This window comes from Sapajus apella, unplaced genomic scaffold (genome assembly GCF_009761245.1).
Source record: "Sapajus apella isolate SASKATOON/1434 unplaced genomic scaffold, GSC_monkey_1.0 scaffold109, whole genome shotgun sequence".
NCBI classification, from domain to species: Eukaryota; Metazoa; Chordata; class Mammalia; order Primates; family Cebidae; genus Sapajus; species Sapajus apella.
Window position 1 is genome coordinate 4,063,646 of NW_022437049.1, and position 6,238 is coordinate 4,069,883.

The 6,238-nt window shown below is 47.7% G+C and overlaps 1 pseudogene; it reads right to left on the reverse strand.

Annotated features, from left to right (window-relative positions):
- Positions 1–219: 219 nt before the first annotated feature.
- LOC116537362 lies at positions 220–1,875 on the reverse strand (annotated as a pseudogene).
- Between the last annotated feature and the right edge of the window lie 4,363 nt (positions 1,876–6,238).

Here is a 6,238-nt window from a genome sequence, read left to right on the forward strand (position 1 = left end):
TCCTTTGTGAGACAGTGTCTAACTTTGTCACCCAGGCTGGAGTACAATGGTATGATCTCAGCTCACTGTAGCCTTGATCTCCTGGTCTCAAGCAATACTCCCACCTCAGCCCCCCAAGTAGCTGGGACTACAGGCGTGCACCACCATGCCTGGCTAATTTTTATATTTTTTGTAGAGATAGTGTTTTGCCACATTGCCCAGGCTGGTCTCAAACTCCTGAGCTCGAGTGATCTTCCCGCCTCAGCCTCCCAGACTGCTGGGATTAAAGGTGTGAGTCACTGCACTCAGCCTGGAATCTGTTTTAGAAGTGCCTCTAGTTTTGGTGTGAGATGGAGACCTAGCCTTCATTTCTTCCTTGGGCTGCCTTGAATTAGATGTAGATCTTGAAAAAGATGGATTTTGGTGTTTGAATCCACCACTGTTGGAATGGCTTCTGCTACTCCATGGTTTTCCAGGTGGTCGATTTCTAGGACTGTAAGATCTTCTATAATTGTAATCAAAACACTGACTACTTGAACTCCTCTCATAACTTTGGCTTCTAGACCTTCTGTATCTGTTACAACCACCACGGCGTGAAGAACTGTACGCATTCCTCTGTTCCTTGGCTTTCATCTGATTTGGTGTCTTCTGATCCCCCTGAGCAAACTGTATTTCAACTTCACGGCCACAAATCTATTTCCTGTCCAGATTATGTAAAGCAGCTTCAGCATCACCAACTTCCTCAACCTGAACATAAGCAAATCCTCTTGGATGACGAGTGTGGAAATCAAGTAGAACATAAACATCTCCTGTAGGACCATCATGACCAAATCCATCCTGTCCATTTGCAGACCTGGTGTCATTGGCCAGATTCCTGATGGACAGAGACATGTTTTGGAGGTAATGGGACATTATGGTGGCGTGAGTCCAGGCCTGAGTCCCTAACAGACCAGGCAAACTGTCTCTGGCTCTGCTGTTAGAAATTTGTATTTCAAACAAGTTCTTAGGTGATGCTGATGCTGATGGTCTGGGTACCACTGGTCTACAGAAATGACCACAGCCTGAATGAAGGCGAGCTGAAGGCAGTGAGGCCATCGCTGCCCTTGTCAACCTTCCTCACAGGTAGAGACAAGGCTCTTGGCTGAAGACCAATGATCTCTTCCCATAGCCTGCCACATGCCTGAAATTCACCCTCAGTGCTGGACTCCTTAAACATGGCTTTGCAACTGCCTCTAGAAACTAGAAAGTGTTAGCGAATGGCGAGCAGGGATGGGGAAGAGCAAGGGTTTGTGATCCTACCTACCAGCCTCACTGCCAAGGGCACAGGCTTGGAAGCCTCAGGCTCTGATGTCAGGGAGAGCTGAGCTGGATTCCCTGGGCAGCCACTTGCTGGCTTTTGATCTCAAATCTCAAGAAAAAAGACTTTGTTATTTCTAATTCTCTTGGTGCCTTCTAAGAAGGGTGGGTCTTCGTAGCAGAAGGCTCTTGTCTGCTGGGCTCAGCACTGGTCGTGGGTGTGTAAGTGTGGAGGAGCTGGTAGCAGGAGCTGGGGAGTGGGAGGCTGCTGCGGAAAGGAAGGAGGAGGAAGCTGTGGCCAGTGAGAAAGCACTGGGGAGACCTACAAGAAGGAAGCTGTGAGCTGTGTGGGGTGCAGCCCACCCTGTTCCTCTGGCCCCGCATGCTGCCATCATCCTTTATAGGGCAGGTCTCGGGAGGCTGAGTCCACATCCTGGTGGATGTGAGGAAGGTCTGGTACAGAGGCCATGTGCCTGGTAGGGCAGAGTTGCAAGTAGATATCAGGACCTTCTCCATCCCCTGCTGCCCCAGGACTCCTTCCCCACATGCATCCACTTTCCTTTATTTTTTTGAGATGGAGTCTTACTCTGTTGCTCAACTCACTGCAGCCTCTGCCTCCTGGGTTCAAATGATTCTCTCACCTCAGCCTCCTGAGTAGCTGGGATTACAGGACTGTGCCATGATGCCTGACTAATTTTTATATTTTCAGTAGAGATGGGGTTTTACCATGTTGGCCAGGCTGGTCTTGAACTCCTCACCTCAAGTGATCCACCTGCCTTAGCCTCCCAAAATGCTGGGATTACAGGCATGAGCCACCACATCCAGCCTCTTTATTTTTTAAATATGCATTTTTATAAGGGATTCCTGAAAAACAGAAGCAGTGACACACCAAGGGATGTGACGTTAATGAAAGGATTTCCTGCACAGCACAGGATGCGAGAGTCAGTGTCCTTCAGGGTGGGCCAAGTTATATCCATACACATTCAGGCCACTTGCTTCTGCAGAAAGGCCTGTTGTGATACCAGGTTTCTGGACCTGCCCATGTTGGCCTTGGAATTCCAGCCTCTAGCTTGCAGGCTGTAGGGAGAAGGGAGCAAGCTCTGTGCAGCTCTGCAAAGTTCCAGCATAGCCTGCCTGTGCTTGGTGCTACTGGCTGGGGCTGGCACGGGGGAGCTTCTGAGCTCCCTCCTTTTTAGCACGTCTCTTGGACCATTTGCCTTTAGGGGTAATTCTGGAGCCTCCTTTACCTGCGTGAGTTAGTGCCTATAAAGGGCCGTTAAGAACTGTAAGAGCTGTGTGGAGACAACAGGCCTCAGAGGGTCCAGCCCTCACCCTATCACTGGCCACTTGGGTGACCTTGAATGAGTTCCTCAATGTCACTGAGCTCCAGTCCCTTGCTCTGTAAAATAGGGTGATGAGGGTGCTGACTGCAGATGGCCATGAGGATGAAGTGAATGTGTGTGAAGAGCAAGGCCCAGTGGATGCTCCCTTGCGTCCTTACTATAGGCTCATCCAATTGGACTCAATTCTAAATTCTAAAAAACCCCGTGGGTTATGCCATTCAGCTAAGCTCAGGGAATCTTACCGTGGGATTTCTGGGGCACCTGAAGATTAATTCATTCATTCATCCAGGCAGCGAATGTATACTGAGTGCTGACAGCATGTCAGACAATAAGCTAGTAAATACCTAAGAACAGAAGTTTCTCTGGGAGAGCTACTCATGCAGTAGGACCTTGAGGCTCTGGCAGACCTCCCTGGAGACTAAGCTGCTGGGTGAGGTGAGAATGAGGCAGGCAGTGGGCACTGCCAGTGGATGGAAGCCCTTTTCCACCCCAGGCAAAGTGGCAGAAGACCAAGGAGGAACTGCCAGGTTGAAGGGCTCATAGTGAGACCAGGGGGAGTCTGAGGCTGCAGGGAGTGGCCAGCCTTTTCGGGCCATTAGTGCTCGGCCGCTCTTCATCCAGGTGGGAGGGTGGGAGGATGCTGGGCTCTACAGGAGCTGTTCTCTGCACACATGACCCGCTGGAGTCATCCCAGTGCACTGCAAGCTTTGGAAATCAGGGCTTTGGAGTCAGGCCTGGATGTAAACCCTGTTACCCTGCTCTGCCTCCGGAAAGTCAGTTTAGCTTCTGAGCCTTAGTTTCTCCATATGTAAAATGGTGGTAATTGCATCTTTTTATTTACTCTGCCCAGGAGAACCAAATGAGATAGTAAGAGGAAGTGCTTTTAAGATGATAGCACCTTATGCCCAGTGTCTACCACGTGGCAGTCTCTAGCAACAGCCTCGTCCTCGAATGGTTTTTACACTTTAAAACAGAAACAAAATCCTCACATGTAACAGCAACATGGAACAATAAGCTTTCAGCCTCTTTATGATGAGGCAAAGATCCTAACAGACAGATGCGGGAGTTGGGGGAAAGGAGCTGAAGACTGGAGCAGCTGGGCTGCAATGTGTAGGAACATCTGGCTCATATCCTCAGCTGGACAGTGGGTCCGAATGGTTCCAATGAGTGCCCAAAATGCAGTGGCTGCACAGATGGTCCAGTGGGCAGCTGCTGCCTTATAGATGGGCTCAAGTTACAGCTTCAAGACAGCAGTGGCCACATTGCAGATGGTGGTGACCTGTCTGCTCTTTCCACCTCCTGCTTAGGGTGCTTGGTGCCTTCCTGTTCACTCAGTTTTCTCACCCAATCTTTTCAATAGAACCTTTACCCGCGAAGCACAGCCAATGACCAAGGACACCTTAGAGCAAGGGTTAGTAAGCCACAGCCTTTGTACCAACGCGGCCCACAGCCCATGAACCAAAGAATGGTTTTTGCATTTTTAAACGGTTGAAAAAAAACTCAGTAGAAGAACATTTTGTGACATATGGAAATCATATGAAACTCCAATGTCAGTGTCCATCATCAGTAATGTTTCATTCACTTGTATGGTCTATGGCTGCTTTCGTGCTACAAAGGCAGGTTGCATACTTGCGACAGACTGTATGGCCCGCAAAACCTAAAATATTATCCGGTCCTTCGCAGAAAAGGTTGTCTGATCCCTGAGTTAAAGATACTTTCCTTCTAGGAGTTGCAATTTAATTCATATTCATGCAGTAAGCAAAACAGATGAAGCTCTAATGGTGGAATTTCAGGCGTTTATCTATGACAGGCTGACCTTCTAGGGGAGAGTATGAGGAAAATTAGAGCCAAGTAACCAAGAGGCAGCAGGATATAAAACAGAAATTTAAGTAGGCAGTAGGAATCCTGCTTTCCAATTCCACCTTCAACTAATGAATGTGATTTTGACCAAAGAGGCTTTTCATGTCCCAACCACTTTCCTTACTCAAAATCTCCCCTGCTGCCCTTAAAAAGGAAGACAATTACCAGTAGATAAGGCACTAAAAGAAAAGAAAAAAAAAAAAGACCTTAGCTGTGAAATGCTTTGAGACCTAAAAAAAAGTCATTCAAATCAAAATTAGGAGGGGGAAAAAAAAGATTAGGCAATTCTAGAGCATTCTGATAAGGTGGTATCTGATATTTCTTTCCTTTTTTGATATCTGAAATATCTGATATTTATTCCCTTTTTAAAAACATTTTTTTTGAGATAGGGTCTTCCTTTGTCACCCAGGCTGGAGTGCAGTGGCACGAACCTCTACCTCTACCTCCCAAGCTCAAGCGATCCTCTTGCCTCAGCCCCACAAGTAGTTGAGTCTACAGGCATGCGCCGCCATGTCCGGCTAATTTTTGTATGTTTTGTAGAGATGGGGTTTGCCATGTTGCCCAGGCTGGTCTCAAACACCTGGGCTCAATACATCCACCCGCCTCAGCCTCCCAAACTGTTGGGATCACAGGTGTGGGCCACCATGCCCAGCCTTTCTTCCTTTTAAAGAAGGGAAACAAAATGTCTATAGGTGTCGTGACCCTACGCTCCTCAAAACCCTTGGCTTGACCCCAAGTCTATTGTAGATCCTTGGCATTTGTGCAACTGACACACAGTCATTCCCAGAAGGTCCCTGACCTGTATATTTGTTAACCTAGGCACAAATCTGAGTTACTCAGCCGCTACTGAGTGAATCCAGTGGATGTAGTGGATGGCCCAGTACCGACGTCCCAGGATGGCTGGCTGTTCTTTCCTGGTTATGACAGACATAGTAACTAATAAAGTGATTTAAAACATTCTTTGTAAATAAATGCTCTGTATTCATGATGCTGACCCTCTCAAATGTCTAAGGAGGTACTCTCCATGAGTGACATGTTTTATGTTAAAAGTATCTATTTGCAATCAGGGACTTTGGTCTGTGGTGGCCATTTCTAAAAGTTGTCTAACATGTCTTTAAATACCATGCCCGGAAGTGGCTTCCTTTTATGGAAGTCTCAGTTTCTGGTTCCTGGAAGTTGCTGATTCCAACAGCACCTGATGCCTACAAGTCATCTGAGGGACGTGTGGCCAAGAATGGATGACAGCCACATTTTATTCAGACACCAACGCAAGTTGCAGTCTGAATTGCAGCCACACCCTGCAATGGCCCCAAAGCATGCAACAGAAACAGAATTTGCACTTGGTATGTTTATTTCTGTTGCTCTTAAAAATGCAAACCCACACTACAGCCCATGCCAAAGACGGTTGGAACAAATTGCATCACCTGGATTTTTGGGTTTGTAATAGCTAGCCTATGTTGGTGTGCAAATTGGCCAGTTGTGTGTTATTTTAAACCCTTCCTGCTCCCTTTTCCCATTTCTTGCCAAGGGCACACAAAGCTGCCCAGAAGGAAGGAATTCAATCAGCATCAGAAGAATGCATTGAAGTCCTGTTTCCTAAACCCCAGGGGAGAGCTGAGTGGGAGGGAAGGACCCAGCTAGTTGAGGACAGAGTCCTTTTTATGAGTCTGTTTCCCCAGGCCTAATGCTGCGCCCAGCTGATGAATGTTAGGGGGAGGGAACAATGGAGGAGGGTGGCTGGATGGCAACAGAGAGGCCTG